The sequence below is a fragment of the Giraffa tippelskirchi genome, chromosome 4, assembly GCF_054371585.1.
Source record: "Giraffa tippelskirchi isolate mGirTip1 chromosome 4, T2T-mGirTip1v1.2.pri, whole genome shotgun sequence".
Taxonomy (NCBI): Eukaryota; Metazoa; Chordata; class Mammalia; order Artiodactyla; family Giraffidae; genus Giraffa; species Giraffa tippelskirchi.
This window is the reverse complement of record NC_137278.1, coordinates 176373310-176397079: the sequence shown is the minus strand read 5'-3', so window position 1 is coordinate 176397079 and position 23770 is coordinate 176373310. Positions and strand designations below refer to the sequence as shown.

At 39.2% G+C, this 23770-nt stretch overlaps 1 long non-coding RNA gene across 1 annotated transcript in view; it reads right to left on the bottom strand.

Moving 5' to 3' along the window:
- LOC145546035 (uncharacterized) overlaps nt 1-22422 on the bottom strand; it is a 36701-nt gene extending 14279 nt beyond the window's left edge. The window contains exons 1-2 of the long non-coding RNA XR_014082436.1: nt 22363-22422; nt 12032-12327 (exon numbers count right to left, since the gene is read on the bottom strand). This is a non-coding gene — a long non-coding RNA (uncharacterized LOC145546035). The remainder of the gene's footprint in view (nt 1-12031; nt 12328-22362) is intronic.
- Between the last annotated feature and the right edge of the window lie 1348 nt (nt 22423-23770).

The following is a 23770-nucleotide window of genomic DNA, read 5'->3' as shown; positions in this document are numbered from 1 at the left end:
TAGTCCATTCTCTTGACAGAATTCTGTTAGCCTTTGCCCTGCTTCATTTTGTGCTCTAAGGCCAAACTTGTCTGTTACTCTAGGTATTTCTTGACATCCTATTTTTGCATTCCAATCCCCTATAATAAATAGGACATCTTGGTTTTTGTTTGTTTGTTTGTTTGTTTTTTGGTGTTAGTTCTGGCAGGTCTTCTAGGTCTTCACAGAACTGATCATCTTCATTTTCTTCGGCATCAGTCGTTGGGGCATAGACTTGTATTACGGTGATGTTGAATGGGTTGCCTTGGAGATGAACCGACATCATTCTGTCGTCTCCGAAGTTGTACCCAAGTACTGCATTTTGGACTCTTTTGTTGATTATGAGGGCTATTCCATTTCTTCTATGGGATTCTTTCCAATAGTAGTAGGTATAATGGTCATTTGAATTAAATTCACCCATTCTTGTCCATTTTAGTTCACTGATTCCTAAGATATTGATGTCTACTCTTGCCATTTCCTGCTTGACCATGTCCAGTTTATCTTGATTCATGGACCTAACATTCCAGGTGCCTACGCAATACTGTTCTTTACAGCATCAGATTTTACTTTCATCACCAGATACATCCACTACTGAGCGTTGGTTCTGCTTTGGCCTTGTGGCTTCATTCTTTCTGGAGCTATTAGTAGTTGTCCTCCTCTTTTCCCCAGTAGCATGTTGGACACCTTCTGGCTTGGTGGACTCATCTTTCAGTGTCATGTTTATAGCTTCATTGAGTTATAGTTTTATGCTTATAGCTGCATGGCTTATAGCTTCAGTGAGTTACAGTTTTATGCTTATAGCTGCAGGGATTATAGCTTCAGAGAGTTACACAAGCCCCTTCACACGATAAGGCAGTGATCCATGAAGGGATCAACTATACACCAATAAAACTTTTTTAAAAGACAGATTGTTACTAGAGACAAACAAGTGCTTTATATAAAGATAAATGGAGCAATACATCAAGAATATACATCAGTTCTAATCATAACAAGAGAGCCCTAAATTAAAAGCAATATAGACTCACAGAACTGAAGGAAGAAATAGATAAGTCAGATTTAATAGTTGAAGACTTTAGTATCCCATTTCCAATAATGGAAAGAACAATTAGAAATAATCAATAAAGAAATAGAATACTTAAACAACACTATTAAAAAACTGGACCTAGCAGATATTAAAGAACACACCACCAAACAGTAGAATTTCTTACAAATGCACATGGAAGAATTACAACTCAATAATTAAAAAAATCAGATAATCCAACTTAAAAATGGGCAAATGGCAAATGATGTGACAGACAAGGGATTAGTCTTCAAAACAGCTCACAAGGCTTAACATCATCAAAACAAACAACCCCATCAAAAAATGGGAAGAAGACCTAGACAGACATTTCTCCAAAGATGACATGCATGGACAGAAGATACATGAGTAGATGCTCAACATCGCTCATGACTAGAACAATACAAATCAAAGCTACAATGAGATTATCACCTCACACCAGTCAGAATGACTACCATCAAAAAATCCACAAACAATAAAAAGAGGAGGGTGTGGAGAAAAGGAAACCCTCCTACACTGTTGGTGGGAATGTAAATTGGTACACCACTATGGAGAACATTATGGAGGTTCCTTGGAAAACTAGAAAAATAGAGCTATCATATGACCCTGCAATCCTACTCCTGGGCATATACCTAGAGAAAAAAATGGTCTGAAAGAATACATACACCCCAATGTTTATTGTGGTACTGCTCACAATAGCCAAGACATGGAAGCAACCTAAATGTCCATCAACAGAAGAAAAGATAAAGAAGATGTGGTACATATATACAATGGAGTATTATTCAGTCATTAAAAGGAACAAAATAATGCTATTTGCAGCAACATGCAACACAGATGACCTAGATATTGTCATGTTGAGTCAAGCAAGTCAGACAGAGAAGGATAAATATCATATGACATCCCTTATATGTGGAATCTAAAAAGAAATGATACAAATGAGCTCATTTACAAAACAGAAATAGACTTAGAGAAGAAACTTATGGTTATCAGGGGGAAGAATAGGAATGAGAGATAGGGAGTTTTGGATCAACATGTACACACTGCTATATTTGAAATGGACAACCAACAAAGTCCTACAGCATAGCACAGGGAATTTTGCTTAATAGTATGTGGCAGCCTGGATGAGAGGAGAGTTTGGGGGAGACTGGACATGTGTATATGACTGAATCCCTTTGCTCTCCACCGGAAACTATCACAACATTGTTATTTGACTATAAGGCTTCCCAGGTGGTGTTAGTGGTAAAGAATCCACTTGACATCAAGAGACATGGGTTCAATCCTTAGGTCAGGAAGAAGCACTGGAGTAGGAAATGGCAACCAGCTCCAATATTCTTGCCTGGAAAATTCCATGGTCAAGGGAGCCTGGCGGGCTACAGTTCATGGGCCACAGAGAGTCAGACATGACTGAGTGATGAAGCAGCAGCAATATCTCAATATAAAATAAAAAGCTTAAAAAATGATAAAAGGAGATAAAGTACTTATTAAAAGTGAGCAAATTATCTGGATAAACATTTCTCAAAATAAAATGTACAAACGGATAAAAAGCACATGAAAAGATGTATAACATCATTCATCATTTAGGAAATGCACATCAAAACTACAACAAGATAATAATTCACAACCATTACCATGTCTCTAAATAACAGAGAGAAAGTAACCAGTGTGAGTGAAGATGTAGAGAAATCAGACCACTCACATACAGCTGGTGGGCATGAGAAATGCTCGATTCATTTAGAAAAGCAGTCACACCAGACCTCAAACAGGCAGAGGTGCTACAGACAAGTCGTCGGAGGTAGAAAATAGGGCACTACTCCAAAGATGGGAAGAGCCAAACAGAATCAAGGAAAACAACATGAAAACCAAGGGATAGGGTAGGATGGTTGTGGGAAAAGAACTTTTCTGCCTGGGCAACCATCCCACCTTATCCACGGACTCCAGGACTGTAACACTGCAAACAGCCTCATGTGCTTCCTGTTCAGTTTTCCCACCTACCAGTTGTAGACTTTTACCAGAAAACATTTCCTCATGTACTTCAACATTGTTAGTGTCAATATAGAGTCACAAAAACTTGAAAAGTCGCTTCTAAAGAAAGAGCTGCAGGCATTTCTAACTCCCCTTTGCTGATAAGAGCCCTGAACTGTCTGCCGGACCCCACAAGGAGAGGAGAGAGAAACTCTACTTGACCTACCCAGGCTCCTGATCAAGAAAAGCTGAAATGATACATGTGTAGGTGGTTAAGATAGATTCTATGGCTTTTCTACAGTTTTTGTTTGGGTCATTATTTTCATGGTGTATCTTCTTCCATCTTTTGACTTTGAACTCATTTGTGTCTTTGGATCTAAAGTATATCTCTAGTAGAAAGCATATAGTCATATCATTTTTATCCAGTGTGACACTCCATGCCTTTTAACTGAAATGTTTAATCCATTTATATTTTGTAATCAGTATTCCATATGTCTTACATCTTTTTGATTTCTCTGTCTCCCATTTACTATCTTCTTTTTGGTTAAATATATGTATAGCTTCCCAGGTGGTGCAGTGCTATAGTTTCCACCTGCCAATACAGGAGATGCAAGAGACTCAGATTTGATCCCTGGGTTGGAAAGATCCCCTGGAACAGGAAATGGCAACCCAGTCCAGTATTGTTGCCTGGAAAATCCCATGGACAGAATGGGCTACATTCCAAAGGGTTGCAAAAATTGGACAAAACTGAGCGAGATATATATATATATCAATTTTAATTCCCTTTTATTAACTATATTTATGAGACTTCTTTATTCTGGGGATTACAAGATAAACCTTTAATTGGTCATAATCTCATCACAATCCATTTCAGGTTACTATTGACTAATTCTGGCAAATATAGCAATGTGGCAAAGCTGTGAGTTTTTATGCGCTGCTACAAATCAAACCTACCTTCTTTGGTAGCAAAGCTGCAAGTTTTGAGGCCAGACCCAAGCTAATAAAACTATAGTTATCATCTATAACTATAGTTGTGCAAGGGAAGGGTTGGGATGGGAAGAACCACTAGCAAATAGGCCTCAGACTCCCACATTCTTATGTGAAAAAAATTTTAGGAAGTTTTAAAAAACAAATATTTCTCAATTTATTGTCTACCTATAATCAGCAAGAAATGGTTGCTTTATAAATTTTGTCCAGTTAGGGTTTGTTTTATGGGACGGAGGTGGGGATATGATCAGCAACCTCATCACAAAATCATAAAAGGAGGCCCAGGCTGCCAGTTTCATTTTTAACCTTAGGTTCAATTTTTTTTTTTAAATCAAGATTGCCAAATATTTGTACTTGTTATTTACTTAAGGAAGAAAAATCCACTGAATTATATAAACCTGTTTCATATTTCCCAGTATACAAATTAATTTACCTGGAGATGATGTCAGCAAGATGACAGAATAGGAGATGCCCTGTTTGTTTCCTCCCACAGAAACAGTAATTTGGCAGCCATCCATGAGCAAAAGTACCATTCATGGAAGCTTTAGTGTTCACCCTGATGGAGCCCAAGACTAAGGAAGGCCATTTTGATAAGGCAAAACCAAGCACAGGTGGAAGCTTGTTGACCATGGCAGCTACAGATCCAGAAACAGACCAGTTCCCCTGTGGACTTGTCTACAGTCCCATTTAGCCTTGGTTCTGCCAACAGTACCATCCCCCAAGCAACATGGGAAGAGCTATGCCTATTCATGCCTTGGGTGATGGACATGCTGATTTTGATCCTAGCTATGTACCATGAAGAAGCTCATCTGTAGACCTTCTAACAGGCTCTCATAAGCAGATCTGTCTGTGAACTCAATTTAAAGTATCTTTTCTGATCATACTGGTATGAAACTAGAAATCAATTACAGGATGAAAATGGGAACATTTATTCATATGTGGAAATTAATTAAGATGCCCGTGAATAACCAATAGATCAAAGAAGAATTCAAAGAGTGAATCAAAATGTATCTCGAGACAAATGAAAACGGAAACACAATACACTAAAATGTATGGGATTCAGCAAAAACAATTCTTAGAGGAAAACTTGTTATGATAAATGCCTAAATTTAGGGGGGAAAAGATGTCAGATAAACAACTTTACGTAGTTTTAGTCTAACTTTCTACTAGAAAAGGGAGAGCAAACTCAGCTCAAAGTTAGCAAAAGGAAGAAAATAATAAAGATTAGAGAAAAATAAGTGAAAAAGAGACTAGAAAGATAATAGAAGGGATCAATGAAAGTAGAAGTTGGTTTTTCATTTAAAGAAAAGAAAAAAAAAACTGAAAAAGCTTTAGCTAGACTGTGCAGCCCATAACCCAGCTCTAACTCTGCTCAGCCACAGTCCAGAAGTAACCCTGCCTGCTCAGGAATAGGCAGAAGACACGTCCATCTGTGACCCTGGAGGCAAATGAGACTATATCAAGCTAAAAGTCTTGTGCACAGTGAGGAAAACGTCAACAAAACGTAAAGGCCACCTATGAAATAGGAGAAAATATTTGGAAATATGATAAAAAGTTAATATCTAAATCACATAAATAACATATAAAACTCAATAGAAAAAAATCAAATAATCCAATTAAAAATGGGCAAAGAACTTGAATAGAAATTTCTCCAGAGAAGAGACACAGATAACTGGAAAACAAAATGGCCAGGAGGTACCTGAAAAGGTGTTCTAAATCACTAATCATCAAGGAAACACAAATCAAAAAACCTCACACCTGTTATGATGACTTTTATCAAAAGACAAGAGATACAAGACTTGACAAGGGAACCCTAGTAGACTGTTGGTGAGAGTGTACCAGTGTACAGTTATTATGAAAGTATGAAAATACGGAAGTATGGAAAAGTCCTTAAAATTTTGTTAAATTAAAAGCAAAAAATCAATCATATGAATGATTCAGCAACCTCATTCTGGATATATATCCTAAGGACATGATATCAGGATCTCCAAGACATATCTGCAACCTCATGTTCGTTGTAGCATTATTCACACTAGTCAAAGAGAAAACAAGTAAGTGTCTGTTGACAGCTAAATGGATAAAGAAGATATAAGATATATGCATCCATATATCTACATTTATGTTGCTTTTTGTTCAGTGACTAAGTTATGTCCAACTCTTTTCGACCTCATGGACTGTAGCTTGCCAGGCTCCTCTGTTCTCCACTATCTCCTAGAGTTTGCTCGAATTCATGTCCATTGAATTGGTAATGCCATCTAACCATCTCATTCTCTGCCACCTCCTTCTCCTTTGGCCTTTAATCTTTCCCAGCATCAGGGGCTCTTCCAATGAGTTGGCTGTTTGCATCAGGTGGCCAAAGTGGAGCTTCAGCTTTAGCATCAGTCCTTCTAATGAATATTCAGGGTTGACTTCCTTTAGGATTAATGGGTTTGATCTCCTTGCAGTCCAAGGGACTCTCAAGAGTCTTCTCCAGCACCATGATTTGAAAGCATCAATTGTTCAGCACTCAGCCTTCCTTATGGTCCAAATCTTACACCTGTTCATGACTGCTGGAAAAATCATAGCTTTGACTATGCAGACCTTTGTCGGTAAAATGATGTCTCTGCTTTCTAATACACTGTCTAGATGATGCTGAAAAGTGCTGCACTGAATATGTCAGCAAGTTTGGAAAACTCAGCAGTGGCCATAAGGACTGGAAAAGGTTGGTTTTCATTCCAATCCCAAAGAAGGACAATGCCAAATTCTACATCTGTATCTGTATCTATCTATCTAATTCAGCCATACAAAAGAAGGAAACTTGCCATGGCAACAGCATGACTGAACCTGGAGGACATTACACTAAATAAAATAAGCCAGACAGAGAAAGACAAATATTGCATGATCTTACTCATTTTTGAAATCTAAAACATTAAATCTCTTAGAAGTAGAAGGTAGAGTGATGATTGCCAGGAACTGGGGATCGGGAAAATAGGCAAATGTTGGCCACAGGGTACACACGTTAAGTTATATGATGATTAAGTTCTGGGAATCTAATGTATAGCCAGACAACTATAGTGAATTATAATGTATTGTATACTTGGAATTTCCTGAGAACAGATCTTAAGTGTTCTTACCACACACATGAAAACATTAACTATATAGTGTAATGGATATGTTGATCAACTCTATTGTGATAATTACTTCACAATGTATACATATATTAAATCATTACTTGTACATCTTAAATATATTCAGTTTTTATGTATCAGTTATGCCTTAATAAACTGGGCCAAAATTAGTAGTCCTGATTTAGGAGAAAATAATTACTCTCTAAATATAGTAATTTATTGTGTTACGCATATTTACTATAATGAAGTAACTAGATGATTAAACGGAGAAGGCAATGGCACTCCACTCCAGTCCTCTTGCCTGGAAAATCCCGGAGACGGGGGAGCCTGGTGGGCTGCTGTTTATGGGGTCGCACAGAGTCGGACACGACTGAAGCAACTTAGCTGCAGCAGCAGCAGCAGCAGTAGCAGATGATTAAAATAATCAAATAATAAAGACTTCTTCCTGGTTCTTGTGACATTTTTGGCATTCTTTTATGGCATGTATTCAGTTTCTGATTAGGTTTAAAAACATATTTCCTATTTTCAAATTAAATGTGATTTAAAAAAAAATAGTCAAAATATTTTTGGTGTGGAATATCTGCAGTAAAGTATTTCAGCATTAAGTGTGAATATATAATCTTTTTACTCTCAGCCAAAAAAGTGAGTCTGAACAAGATCAGAAATGACATTTGCAACACTTCATCAAAGGAATGAAAAAATATTTTTATTTAAAAAAATCACTGAAATTGTTTTACTGGGAAAAAAACATAATTAAATTTCTCAAACATATTTACCTGAGAATATAGGAGGGTGTTGCCTTTAATGAGAATTCGCTACATATTTCCAGAGATCTTTGTGTAAGAAAAGGAGAAACAAATTAGGAAAAGGGTAAATTTAAAAGGTGCCAGTTGATAAGAAAAATAGTCTCTCTCTAGATATAAGGCAAAATCTTTGCAAAGATTTGTTACATTCAAAGGAATCATCTCTGTAGGGACACCTGATCACAAGAGTCAAAGTATGTGAGAATAACAAATGATGACTCAAAAGGAATTCAAACAAATTTAGCATCAAATACATATAATGCAGATGGAAAGGAGGCCAGCCATTGTGCTGTTTATTAACATACATAAATGCATCCATCAGTGATGACATTCAGTCTCCATGGCAAGCCTGTGGGACAAGCAGCACTTTGTGGCACATTTCATCCAAGGAGGGATTGGCAGTGACCTCCCACCCTCGGAAACTCTGCCTAGTGCCATGGGAAAGTCCTTAGCCAGCATGGAGGAGGTAATCTGAGGCTGCTGTTAGCACTGCAATGAGCAGTAATTACCTGGAGACTCAGCAGAACGATGGAGTTTAAAGAAGCCTCCACAAATGACTAAGTTTTTCCTAGAGAATTTCTCAAGCCCTGGAAAAAAGGTAGCTTATTATATGCAAACATCGCTGAGGGTGTTTTCATGTGAAAGTGTAGAGTGAAATGTTTGTGTGGTGGGAACATGAAGGAGCTGCAAGACAGGACCCAAACATGAGTGAAATGATGAAAGGAGGCTTTGCACTGGCAACCCAGCCTGGGTGATGGAGAGGAGTCTGGGGACCCTTAAGAAAGGCATGTAAATAGAACTCCCAGAAAAGTGTTTAAAATAAAGAGCAAGACGAGAGCCTCAGAGAAACACCCAGAAATTTCAGGAGGGAATTAGGTTACACTCCAACCCAGAAACTTCAGGAGGGAATTAGGTTACACTTCAAAAATAGATGTCAGAAAGGTGGAGGTGCCAGAGGAATAAGATCAGCTCTAAGGGAAAAAAAATCCTTGGGCAGTGATGATGGTGAACCCTGAAGTTTAAAAGGGATGACTTCTGGTAAACAGCTGCTGGCCAGATGTCCCAAAGCCCATGGCAAAAAATAACACGTACACTTCTTCTGTAGGTGTCCCCCCACTCCAGCCAAGGAACCCAGTCAGAACTGAATGTCTCCGCAGAAGGCTCCCCAACCTCAAGTTTCAGAGTGTCTAATCCTGCCAGTTTTTCACTTGGGAATTTGTTATTCATCCTCAGTGAGGAGCTTCCTGAAAAATCAGCACACTCTATTCTCACAAATGTGACTCACATTGGGCATAGTGAGGGGAGCCAGCTCTCCCCAGGCTACATGCTAACTGGGCTCCCAAGGGTGGCCTTGGCCTGCCTCCCAGGGGAGGTGCCAGTGCCCGGCTGCTGCACAGCTTCCAGAGAGGAATTGGTTCTCGGTGGAGGCAGCTATTGTTGGCCAAAGATTCTGGGGCGTATCTCATCACCACGTCACAGTGTTGGTGGCTCTTGTCAGCAGGGCCTTCTGCTGACATGCTCCTGTCAGCACTATTCCCAGGGCCCACCCTTGGGCCCTGAGGGTCTTGCTGACACTCAAGTACACGTGTGCTAAGTTGCTTCTGCCGTGTCTGACTCTTTGCCACCCTGTGGCCCGTAGCCAGCCAGGCTCCTCTGTCCATGGGGTTCTCCAGTCAAGTATACTATAGTGAATTGCCATGTCCTCCTCCAGGGGATCTTTCCCTCCCAGGGGTGGAACGTTTGTCTCATGTCTCCTGCATTGGCAAGCGGATTCTTTACCATTAGCGCCACCTGGAGGACAGTTTAGCACCACCTCCGATTTCTGCCCACAGCAGGGACTCGCTGAGCATTTCAGTAGGAGTAACTATACCCATCTATAAACTAGTTTGTGAACAGCCTCTACAGACGTGATGAGGTGCAGTCTTAAATGACTACATCATTTCCCTCATTTAAGTGCAGAGTCACCAATTCTCTATCTGCTGGGCATGAGTACACATCTTCACAGAGGTACCTCATCAGGAGAAGGAACCCATCACTCAGGCCAGTGTCTACACTTTTCAAGAGATTCAGATCAGGTGTGGAGATGGCTAGTCATGAGTCTTAATCTAGCCTGTACCATTTGTTAACTGTGTAACTTCCTTAGCTACTTTACTTGTTAATTTGCCTAACTGAGCCTTAGTTTCCTCTCCTAAAAATCTTCTCTCTGAAAAAAGGGGCTGTAAGGATTAAATTAAATTCATTCAATGATTTTACAGCACTTAGTTTAGTTTCTGGTTTGTCTTCCCTGGTGGCTCAGATGGTAAAGAATCTGCCTGCAATGCAGGAGACCTGAGTTCAATCCTTGTGTCAGGAAGAGACCCTTGACAAGGAAATGGCAACCCACTCCAGTACCCTTGCCTAGAGAATTCCATGGACAGAGGAGCCTGGAGGACTACAGTCCATGGGGTCATGAAAGAGTCGAACATGACTGAGTGACTAACACAGTCTTCTGGTTATATGCTATTTTCCCTAATAAAAAGAAATGAACCCAAGCATACAATAATTCCCCAGTGTGGTGATTCACATATCCCCTGGAATTAGAGATTTCTTGGCAAAGGTGGAGTATGACTGCAAGGAGTCCCATCTCCTCGGGGCTGGATCGAGTGCATCGACAGCAAGGAGGGTTTGGGCAGTCCTGATAAGCCCCATTTGACCACATCGCGTGGGAGCCAGGGAAGCCAAGCTTGGGTCTGAATTACACGTGGATGCAGGATGGATTGTGGAAATGTCTCAGGAGATGAGGCAGCCTTATAGGAGCTGCAAGTGACAAGTCTGCAGGAGAGAGAGGCAAGAAGCACTGTGTGCAGAGAGGAAGGAACAGAGCAGTGGCTCCTGTCTGATTTCTAATGACACCGATCTTTGTAGAATCCATCATCTGCATTAATGGAAGGGAATTCCACTGGCCGCTTAACCTATCTCCACTAAGGTGGCTCAGACACGTCTGAGCATAACTGGCGAATTTGCATGAACAGGTATAGAGAGAGAATTGGTGATCCATTCAAAACCATCAATGCTGATTGTGCATCTCTAATGCACTAGGCACTGAACAGAGCCCTACATATGGAGATGTAAACGGGTATTGCTGTGTAGGAAGAAGGAAGCAGACAGAGGAGGCTGTGCCAGGAGTGAAGTCTTAGCTGAAGGCTGACTGTGCTGTCCCACAGTCACGTGACTTGGACTTTCCTATGAGCTCCCCAGGGATATGGAGAGAAGGACCCCCAGGGAACAGGGTCTTACTTCTTGCAGGATGCACAAGTCATAGCCTGCCCTTAGCTCCTAAGGGTTCCAAGGAATATTGTGTTGGCTGCTGACTGTGAACAGAGAGGTTCTCAGAGTATTTCAGCTGTGACTAGCTGAAGAGCAGAATCTGTGGACAAAGTCAAGGGATTTGGGAATAGGAAAATGAGAGGAAGGAAAAGAAAACAGCGGGCACCAAGGGGCAGCCGACAGAACATAAATAAGATATGAAGATTCTCAGACATAAATGAGGTGGGCTCTGCCTTTGTCAGGGTTTGGAAAACTGCAGTGAGAGGCGGGGTCCATATCCAGAGAAACCTACAAGTGATGCTGTCCTATAGGAGCTTGAGCTCGCACCTGGCTCAGGAAATGGTCCCAGCAACGGTGATGACAGCCACAGCAAGGGGTGTGAAGCAGTGTCTCTGCTGATCCATACAAGATAATGGCTCTTTCAGCATGTGGAATCTGAGGACACAGACACTGTGAGGTGTTGGCACATAGGACTGTTGGAGAAATTGATGCCTCTTGCTCCTAGAGTCACGTCAGATTCTGTCAGTCAGAGGGCAGAGGGTCATGTTGCTCTGGGTGTGAACTCTTCTCCCATTCATACCTGTAGGGTCTGCAATCCTTCTTATCTTCCTTCAATCTGGGGTGACCTATGTGTGCCCATTTTCATAGTCTTTCCTCTTTTATTTTAATTTATAAAATAATAGTATCATTTACATCCTAGGATATACATTTTAATACCTGCTTTACACTAACACTGACCAAGCTAAGTCCTGACTCAGGTAGCACCTAAACACATGGCTGGGGCAACTTACATAAACCAGTGCTGCTCTCATACAGGAGTCACTTGGTGCACGCACGTGAAGTTGCTTCAGTCGTGTCCAATTCTTTGTGAGCCTACAGACTGCAGCCAGTCAGGCTTCTCTGGCCATGGGACTTTCAAGAAGTCACCTGGAGACATTGTTAACATGTTGATGCTGATTTCATAGTTTTGGGAAGGAGCCTATTGTTACGCAGTTCTTACAAGCTCCCAGGTAATGCTGTTGCTGTTGCTCTTGGTTGACCCTTTGCATAGTGGGGATTTGAACTCTTTGAGCTGCAGTTTCCACATCTGTAAAATGGGAGAAATAATGGTTGGATTGTTACGAAGATTGGATAAGATGATGCACTTAGCACAGTGCCTGGCAACTGTTAGGTGCTTGATAACAGGTTTTTTAATATGTATATTAGTATATTTAATATATGTATTAGTTGCATTCTATGGGAAAACCCACAGAGGCATCCTATGTGACTTTTGTGTGAATGTGTATGGGTGTTCTGAAACAAATATCTCATTGCAAATTTTCTATTTTACGTTTCTAAACATTGAAGTAATTCCTTTAAGTGGTTAATTTTGGTTGTTTATGTAGTCTCTCCAGTGCAGTGAATAAATTTATTATTATTGGTAATAATAATATATTTACCTTCAACATAGTATTGTATATTAATTCTCCAAGTAGTCAGATCTCTGGACAAGCTACAAAAGAAATCAGTTCTTTATTCATCCCTGGTGGCCTTCCCCTTATTCTGGTTTTGTTAGCATGTGAAAATGTTTATTCTGACTTACTTTCTAAAGTTACCTTTTAAGTATGAAATAACTTGATTATAGATCCCCCAGTAGTAGTAACATTCTGCTATGAGATTTATATCTTATTTTTAAGACTGAAAGCAAAGACCATCATTGTGCAGTTTCTTCCAAAGAAGATGATAGAGAAATTTAGACTTACATTTATGTCAGAATAGCTTAAAACTTTGTTTAGTACACATATTAAAAGCTTTTATAACTTATTTACAATTTGAAGTTTTGTAAAAAACAAAACAAAACAAACATTTAAAATATATCTGTAAATTTATATGTAGTAATTACTCTGATTCCTTTTAAGGGATTGCTCTTTGAATTTAATACATCAGATTTTGTGATGTATTAAATTAGGAGATCCTCTGTGATTATTAGCTACTTACAAATTCTGTTTTATAAAATATTTTGCTGATACTTAGAACATTGGTCTCCACTTTCTCCACAGAACCTAACACATTCAAGGGATTTTGCAGCTGCAGAGAAAAGAAGAAATGCCATATATGACTATTTTTCCTCTAGCATTGCTAACCATGAGCGTATATTAGAATGAACTGATTGTTTTTTAGTCCAAAGATCCTTATCTTCTCCATGATGCTTAAAGAATTAATGTTTTAGTTTGCTGAGAACAAGTTATTCATTATCACCCTAGAATGATTGCTAACATTCACTGAGCTCTCATCCAATAGTTTTCAACACTGTCTGCACATTACAATCACCTGTGGAGCTTTAAAAATATCACTACCCATGTTTTACCCCACCTGGTAGAATTAGAATCTCTGAGGCTCAGTTCAGTTCAGTCGCTCAGTTGTGTCTAACTCTGCGACCCTGTGGACTGCAGCACACCAGGTTTCCCTGCCCATCACCAATTCCTGGAGCTTGCTCAAACTCATATCCACCAAGTCAGTGATGCCATCCAACCATCTCATCCTCTGTTGTCCCCTTCTCCTCCTGTCTTCAATCTTTCCCAGCATCAGGGTCTTTTCCAATGAGTCAGTTCTTTGCACTAAGTGGCCAAAGTATTGGAGCATCAGCTTCAGCATCAGTCCTTTCAATGAATATTCAGGACTGATTTCATTTAGGACTGACTAGTTTGATTTCCTTGAAGTCTAAGAGACTCTCAAGAATCTTCTCCAACACCACAGTTCAAAAGCATCAATTCTTCAGTGCTCAACTTTATGATCCAACTCTCACATCCATACACAACTACTGGAAAAATCATAGCTTTGACTAGACAGACCTTTGTTGGCAAAGTAACATCTTTGCTTTTTAATATGCTGTCTAGGTTGGTCATAACTTTCCTTCCAAGGAGCAAGCATCTTTTAATATCATGGCTGCAGTCACCATCTGCCATGATTTTGGAGCCCAAGAAAATAAAGTCTGTCACTGTTTGCATTGTTTCCCCATCTATTTGACATGAAGTGATGGGGCCAGATGCCATGATCTTCATTTTTTGAATGTTGAGTTTTAAACCAGCCTTTTCACTCTCCTCTTTTACTTTTATCAAGAAGCTCTTTAGTTCCTCTTTGCTTTCTGCCATGAGGGTGGTGTCATCTGCGTATCTGAGGTTATTGATATTTCTCCTGGCAATCTTGATTCTAGTTTTTGCTTCATGCAGTCTGGCATTTCGCATGATGTATTATACATATAAGTTAAATAAGCAAGGTGATAATATACAACTTTGATGTATTCCTTTACCAATTTTGAACCAGTCTATTGTTCCATTCCCAGTTCTCACTGTTATTTCTTGACCTGCATACAGATTCCTCAGGAGGTAAGTAAAGTGGTCTGGTATTCCCATCTCTTTAAGAATTTTACACAGTTTTTCGTGATCCACACAAAGTCTTTAATGTAGTCAATGAAGCAGAAGTAGATGTTTTTATGGAATTCTCTTGCTTTTTCAATGATCCAACAGATGTGGGCAATTTGATCTGTTTCCTCTACCTTTTCTAAATCCAGCTTGAACATCTGGAATTTCTCAGTTCATTTACTGTGGAACACTAGCTTGGAGAATTTTGAGCATTATTTTGCTAGCATGTGAGATGAGTGCAATTTTGCAGTAGTTTGACTATTCTTTGGCATTGCCTTTCTTTGGGATTGAAATGAAAACTGACCATTACCAGTCCTGTGGCCACTGCTAAATTTTCCGAATTTGCTGGCATATTGAGTGCAGCACTTTCACAGCATCATCTTTCAGGATTTGCAATAGCTCAGCTGGAATTCCATCACCTCCACTAGCTTTGTTCGTCGTGATGCTTCCTAAGGCCCACTTGACTTCACATTCCAGGATGTCTGGCTCTAGGTGAGTGATCACACCACTGTGGTTATCTGGGTCATTAAGACCTTTTTATAGTTCTTTTGTGTATTCTTGCCACCTCTTCTTAGTATCTTCTGCTTCTGTTAGGTCCCTACCATTTTTGTCCTTTATCGAGCCCATCTTTGCATGAAATGTTCCCTTGGTATCTCTAATTATCTAGAAGAGATCTCTAGTTTTTCCCATTCTATTGTTTTCCTCTATTTCTTTGCATTGATTGCTGAGGAAGGCTTTCTTATCTCTCCTTGCTATTCTTTGGAACTATGCATTAAGATGGATATATCTTTCCTTTTTCCCTTTGCCTTTCACTTCTCTTCTTTTCTCAGCTATTTATAAGGCCTCCTCAGACAACCATTTTGCCTTTTTGCATTTCTTTTTCTTGGGGATGGTTTTGATCACCACCTCCTGTACAAAGTCATGAATCTCCACCCATAGTCCTTCAGGCATTCTACCTATCAGATCTAATCCCTTGAATCTATTTGTCACTTCCACTGTATGACCTGATTTGATTTATGTCATACCTGAATGGTCTAGTGGCTTTCCCTACTTTTTAAATTTAAGCCTGAATTTTGCAATAAGGAGTTCATAATGTGAGTCACAGTCAGCTCCCAGTCTCGTTTTTGCTGACTGTATAGAGCTTCTCCATCTTTGGCTGCAAAGAATATAACCAATCTGGCTTTGATATTGTCCATCTGGTGATATCCATGTGTAGAGCAGTCTCTTGTACTATTGGAAGAGTGTGCTTGCTATGACCAGTGTGTTCTCTTAGCAAAATTCTGTTAGCCTTTGCCCTGCTTCATTTTGTACTCCAAGGCCAAACTTGCCTGTTACTCCAGGTATCTCTTGACTTGCTACTTTTGCATTCCAGTCCCCTGTGATGAAAAGGACATCTTTTGGGTGTGTTAGCTCTAAAAAGTCTCGTAGATCTTCATGGAATCTTTCAATTTCAGTTTTTGGCATTAGTGGTTGGGGCATAGACTTGGATTACTGTGATACTGAGTGGTTTGCCTTGGAAATGAACAGAGATCAGTCTGTCATTTTTGAGACTGCACCTAAGTAGTGCACTTCGGTCTCTTTTAATGATATGAGGGCTGCTCCATTTCTTCTAAGGGATTCTTGCCACAGTAGTAGATATAATGGTCCTCTGAATTAAATTCACCCATTCTGGTCCATTTTAGTTCAGTTCAGTTCAGTCCAGTCTCTCAGATGTGTACAACTCTTTGTGACCCCCATGGACTGCATGCAGCACGCCAGGTCTCCCTGTCCATCACCAAACCCCGGACTTACTCAAACTCTTGTCCATTGACTCGGTGATGCCATCCAACTATGTCATCCTCTGTCATCCCCTTCTCTTCCCACCTTCAATCTTTCCCAACATCAGGGTCTTTTCCAATGAGTCAGTTTTTCGCATCAGGTGGCCAAAGTATTGGAGTTTCAGCTTCAGCACCAGTCCTTCCAATGAATATTTAGGACTGACTTCCTTTAGGAAGAACTAGTTGGATCTCCTTGCAGTCCTAGGGACTCTCAAGAGTCTTCTCCAACACCACAGGTCAAAAGCATCAATTCTCAGTTCACTGAGTCCTAAAATGTCAATGTTCACTCTTGCCATCTCCTATTTGACCAATTCCAATTTACCTTGATTCATGGACCATTCCAGGTCCCTATGCAATATTGTTCTTTTAAGCATCCGACTTTATTTCCATCAGCAGTCACATCCACAACTGGGCATTATTTTTGCTTCTGCTCAATCTCTTCATTCTTTCTGAAGCTATTTCTCCACTCTTCTCTAGTAGCATATTGGGCACCTACTGACTTGGGGAGTTCATCTTTCAGTGTGATATATTTTTGCCTTTTCACACTGTTCATGAAATACTGATGCTCAGATATCTGTATTTATTTTTAAGTGCTTCTGGTGATTTTGGTATACAATGAGGTCTGAGAAACACTTAACCTAGTTAATAGACCTTATTATGCAAACCTAGTTACAGATTAGTAAGACCAGATTCAGTTTATTATATAATCATTACAATTCTGTGAAATCAGTATATGTGGTCTATCCTAGATTTAAGCTTATGCTCACTTGCTCAGTAATGTCCAACTCTTTGGACATCCTAAGATTTAAGTTTAGGGTGACTAATTAGCCCAATTAAGATCATAAAGTCACCTTTTTCTTTCTTTCTTTCCAATATCAATTTTTCCAGCTTAAAGAAAAATAATTAAAGTAGATATATATTCACTAATGTTCAGTTAAGGGAAATATTTATTGAGGAATTATTCCAGACATGAATTTCTAGGAGGCACTGGAAAGGCAATGAGACAGAGAAAATTGAACATATGTGAACTCCTTTTTGAGGCTTCCCAGGTGTAAGTGGAAAAGAACCTGCCTGCCAATGCAGGAATCATGAGAGATGCAATGGGAAAGAATCTGCCTGCTAATGCAGGAAACATAAGAGACTCAGGTTTGATCCCTGAATTGGGAAGATCCCTTGGAGGTGGGCATGAAAACCCACTCCAGTATTCTTGCCTGGAGAATTCCATGGACAGAGGAGCCTGGTGGGCTACCATCCATAGAGTTACAAAGAATTGGCCATGATTGAAGTGACTTAGCATGCATGAACTCCTTTTAGGCAGCGAACATATGAGTCATGTGACATAAACTATAAGAACTCCCACCACCAATAGTATTGCTCCACGTGTAACAATTGTGTTTATGCAACAGAGGGTGTTTGAAATAATTTGCAGAGGGCTCTTATTAACTGCAAAGCTTTTCAATGTAAAGCTTTTTACAAACTGGGATATGAGAGTCTGGGACACAGCCACCTCTGGTCCTCTTATCCCATCATTTGATATGTAATCTCCCCTCTCTTCCAAATAAAGGTGAATGAGATCTTAAAATATCAGTGTGAAGAGCCCTGCCCAGAGCAGTCAAACATTGATCTTCCTGGGGCATTTTTCAGTCTGACTTTTCCAAGATTCTCCTATCTTGTTGTCAAGCTTGAGCTAGACCTTGATTAAGATCAATTTAGACCAGGTTCATTATATACAAAGGAAAATTTCATTCAGCACTTTTAGGAGCTAGCTATATGCCAGCCTAAAAGAAGAGTCAGACCTTGGGCCTGACCCCCGGACCTCCCAGTCCAACTGCGGTTGGAATCAGTTGGATCCCAATGTAACAATGCAAGGAACATAAGATAACTTTAAAATGAAACTTTGATAAACACACTGAGATAAATAAAAGATGATACTGCTTTCATAAAAATAATACATACTATAAAAAGAAGGTAAAAAGCTTTTAAAAATTAAAAACAATATGGTAGCATAAACAAAAACTTGATAGAAGACTTGCAGAAATAAATTTGAAGAAATCATCAAGAAAGTAGGGCAAAAAGGTAGAGATGGAAAATTCAAGATAAAAATGTAAGAAAATTAGAGGATCAATTCTAGCAGCCAAACAACTATGAGGAGGACTCCTTAAACAAAACAGAGGAAATAGAGGGGCACAAATTATCAGAGAAGTAATATTAGAAAATTTACCAGAACAAAAAGATGCGAGATTCCAGCTAAATGAATTAAAAAGACCAACACCCAGACACAATAACAATATGAGTTACAGAGTAGTTGGAATTAGAGAAGACCCTAAAAATTCCAGAGAAACAATTATGTTGTGAAGAAAAGAAGAATAAGCATGACTTCCAGTCTAGCAAAATATAAATGGAAGACAGTGAGACAATGCATTAGAAATTGTGTTACAACTTTATCATGAATTTCAATTTCAAATAATTGATACTTCAACTATCAATCCAATATGTAAATACAAAAAGATCATTTTCAGAAAGACAAGTTTGAAAATTACTTACCTTGCTTTTTCTTGAGAGACTTCCGTGGACATACTTTACCAAAATAAGAACACAAACAATCAAAAAGAAAAAATAGGAACCGACAAAAGAGAATATTTGACAATGGAAGGAGTCAAAGTCTGGTCAAGTTCACTGACTCTTTTTGACTTATAGAGTGGGGTTATAGCTGCTGGGATGACTGGCCAGGCTCCTATCGAAGTCTCTGAGACTTAACCCTAAACATTTGTCTTTGAAACATAAAACACTGCCAAGCAGCGGTCTCCATTGTTCATCTTGATAGCAGATTCTGTACCTAGAGGAATACTCAGTATTCCAATAAGCTACAAAAATATCATTTATGTGTAAGTGGTCCATAAATAATGCATCTCAGCTCAACTTAAGGGCACATTTACCTTAGCAGCTGGTGGTGCAGTCAATCTGACTTTAACTTGGAAAACAAACCAATTTCACGGCCCTCATCTATTTACTAAAAGGCGAAATGTTAAGATGTGGCTCTAGTTCTGTGCTTTCAAAATATAGTTCAGAATTTACAACCTCAGCATCAACTGGGCCACTTATTAAGAGTAGAGGTTACACAGTACCAAACTTCGCTGTTTTTATTTTTATTTTTATTTTGAGCAATTTCCTCCTTATTTGTGCTACAAGGTGCTCTGGATTCATCTTGGATTTTCACTGTCCTAATTCTAGCATCAACTCTCTCTCTCTAAATCATGTATATTTTAAAGAAAACTATCTTAGGACGAATACCTTTATAATGAATCAGCACTGCCTACATGGAGGTTTCAGAAGAAATATCTGAGATGAACCCAGGCACTTATGTTTCCCCTAAATGAGAAATTATAGCTCTAGATAAACCCCTAAAGTTTACTTTGAATATAATTCTGGGGCCCTTCCCATAACATGGCCTATACTTGGAATGGTTACATTATGGTGATTGAGGTCTTTTCTTGGATCTGTGTTCTGTGAATTTTGAGAATATGCTGGAATATTTCCCCACTTACACACCTCACATGAGTGAGCAGAGCAAGAATGTGATACCCTGGACATGTGAATACTGCTGCCATGCCCACTTGTACTTGCAGAAGCCCTACTTCATTTGTATTGATGAATGACAATTGGGGCAACTTGTGTCTATTCAGTAACTATCACAAAAATCAGCATTATCTTAAAAAAAATATCCTGGCACTCTCAAGTGTGAACAGATTCATGTAACATTAGTTGCTCCCCTCTTTTGTTTATAAACTATGATAATATCTCTTTCCATCTTCACTTGCATGGTGCCAAGACTTATTAAATGCATATGAGTTAGACATGCTTGATATTAAATGAGTTACCACTATAGTAACTTTAGGAAATTCACTGGGGTGCGATTGACTTTAGATAAACAAACTTGCTTATAAACATTCCAAAGTTACAAGCATTTTTTTAAAACAAAAATTTACAATAAGATGCATCTCTCATCTGCATTCAATCTTTTCAGTAAATATGGTATTTGAGAATGAAGGAGTAAAAATTATTCATTGTCAGTTCTCTTTTCTGTTAGTTCTATCATTACTTTGTATCATAGATAAAGATTTAAGAAAGGTTGCTTATTTGTCAAAATTTGGATGTAAATGACTGATTTGCACTCTTGAACCCATTTTGCTATGCTCCAAGCAGACTTCAGTGTTGCTGACTATTGGACAAACGACATCAAGGAAGTCCATCCCTATTCTGATGTCTTGAAGTGTGTGTGCAAATGTGATTCAACAATACTGGATGTTCTTCTATGACTTAGTAGAATTCCTTACTTCTTAGAAATTTAATTTTCAGAATGATCTGCTTTCCATGTTTGATCTATTACTTCTAAATGATGAGAGTTTGTATACAGTACCTTCCAGCATTCATCTCTGCAGAGCCACATTGGTTCAAAGAATGTTCAAATCATGGCGCTGAACAGTGTTGTACTAAAAAAGGTATCACAGTCTGACCCTGAGATATACCTGTGACACCTACGTGTTTCTGGTCACCCTAGACCCAGTGCATAACAGAATTATTGTTAACTAAGTAGCACTGATTCTGATTTAGTCCCATTCTTCAGAATAAGGAAACCTTAATCCAACTCTAATTCTTCCTCACAAGTTCCAGAACTCGGGAAAGGCCTCTCTAAGAAAGTGACATTTAAGCAAAAAAGTGCTTGAAATGGGAGAGGAAGCAGGTGAAGATTTAGGTTAAGAGCAGATCAGAATGAAAGGGAGATCAATGTGAGGCCCAGATGCTGCAGTAGTTTGGTTTGTTTATGAAACAGCAAGAAAAACAGAAAGAGAGAGAGTGGGAGGGAAAATAGTGGATGGGGAAGAGAGGTATCGATGCATACAATTTTATTCACCTTGGCAAGGAGTTTCAGTTTTATTCAGAGTACAGTGGGAATCCACTAGAGGATAAGTGTGAAAAAAAAAATGTGACCTTGATATAGGCAACTGTAGCTTCAAGTCTCAGGCACTTATGGTGATAACCACTCATTCTTTCATTTTGTTTCCAGTGGGACTTCCCAGGTGGTGATAGTGGTAAAGAGCCTGACTGCCAGTGCGGGTAGACATAAGAGATGTGGGTTCAATCCCTGGGTCAGGAAGATCCCCTGGAGGAGGGCATGGCAACCCACCCCAGTATTCTTGCCTAGAGAATCCCATAGACACAGGGTCACACAGAATCGGACATGATGAAAGAGACTTAGCATGCACGCACTCATGCTTTAGTAAAGAGAAGGATAAATCCTTTATAGTCATTTTGCTACACTGGTACACAAAGGGCATTACCTTGAACTCAAATGTTTTGCAGAAGTTTTATGCATACAGTCCTACCAGTTATAAGCCCCTCTACCCAGGTGTCTGGTCCAAGTCCCTGGGTCAGAGTTTGCAAGGCTTTGGAAAACTAGAGTAACTGATATTCTGCTGTTCTCAGAATTTTTCTTTTAATCTCACCAGTAGTTTATTGTCCCTAGACAAGGGTTTCCCAGTGAGTCTCCGTATATCCCTGGAGTCAGTTTTCTCCTAAAAAAGACCTCTGACAAGACAACCTTTCTTACCCTATATATACAGGAGTTTATGCTCAGACTCTGGTATCCCTTCATAATACATGGTCTACATGAAACCTGTCTAACTGGCCTTAGAGGGTCTTGGTCCCTGGAGTGGTAACTCATAACATCAGTGCATTATGGCTCCTAAGAATTCTTCTGTATCCTTTATAGAGAGTCTATCCTTAATAGAGAGACTTTCTCTAATCTACTAGGTAACATCATAAGACCTCTTGAATAATTAAATAAAACATCAAATTTTATTTTCCTGGAAATTTTTGCCTTAAATTTGCCTTAAATTTCCTTACCTTCAAGTCTTCAAGGAAGATGAGCAGTTTTATTTGATATCAGCTTTCAGTCCTGTTATTGTTTGTTCATTTAGCAAATATTAAAGTGATGTTGAACTTGACATCTGGTGAGCAATGAGGTACAAGTGTAAGCTGAGAAGTCAGGGATGATGAGCTGCCCAGTGAGCACATGGATTTCTTGAAGTTAATTGCACCACTGAGGATTTGTGTTTGTTCATCTGCAATTTTTGTTATTGCTTTTAAGATGTTTTATGTTTTGGGGGTTTTTTTTTTTCCTTTTAGCAAAGAAAGACTTATTAGTGGTTTAGGCAAATGAAAATTTCTACCACTTTGTAGAAGTAAAATGAGATGCTTCTCTCTTTCAACCAGCAACATCTTTAGGCATGATTGCCTGATCTGTTTGTCTAAAGAGTCTACATAGAAAGTAGTATTTTTGTTTTTCATGAAGAAATCAGTGTGTCATTCTCTTAAGGCACTCAAATGTTCAGAAAGAATGTTTCCTTTCTTCCAAGGAAAGACTTTCTGCTAAATGGAGCCCTGACTTAGTACTCTTTGAATTTTAAATTTTATAAACTTCTGTTGACATCACTTAGGTATCTTTATTGTTTTATACAAATGTTTGTTATATATGCCCCCTTTGGAATGGTCTTTTGTTTATGGGATTAGTCCCTTCTTCAGTGCCATTTCAAAGCTTCAGTCTTCTGTTTAAAATTTACAAAACCATATCCAAGGAAGTCTTCGTTTTCTTCTATATGAGGCTGTCCTCTGCTACTGTGCATATTAAATTCTGCTTTAAACAAGATATATGTTCCTGGGCCCCAACTCATTAAATGGGTAAATATTTGTGACCTAGGATACTGGAATGTTAAAGCACATAGATTTTGGAAAACGTTAATCCTGCTAACCCTACTTGCAATAATGACCTGTCGTCCTGCATTTTCCCTAAAGCTCCAGCAACACTGTCACAGAGAAGGAGACATTGAGGGGGACGTGCCTCCAACAACTCTGACATCTTGAGGAAGATGTTCTGGTCCTGGCAGTTTGTTACTGCCACCCCCATCAGGCATCACTGGGAAGGCAATAACCTAAAACACTACGTTTTTGGATTGGTGTCATTTTGAACACCTCTCTTTGCTGCTTTTTAAGTGTTTTAAATTGTCCAATAATGACTGCTTTGAAGTTGTTTCTCCTGGTCCCCTTTTCTTCACTTTCATCACATGCTCTCTGTTTTAGGGCTATTTACCTTTAGGATATTTACGGAATTCTGTTTTAAATTCAGGTTTCTGAGTGCTGCATTTTCACTCCATTGTTACTTTTTGTTTCATCCTGCTGCCAGATGTGGCACATGGGATTGAAACACAGCTTCTGCCAGACACAATCCTGAATTCATTAACTTGCCATTTTCTTT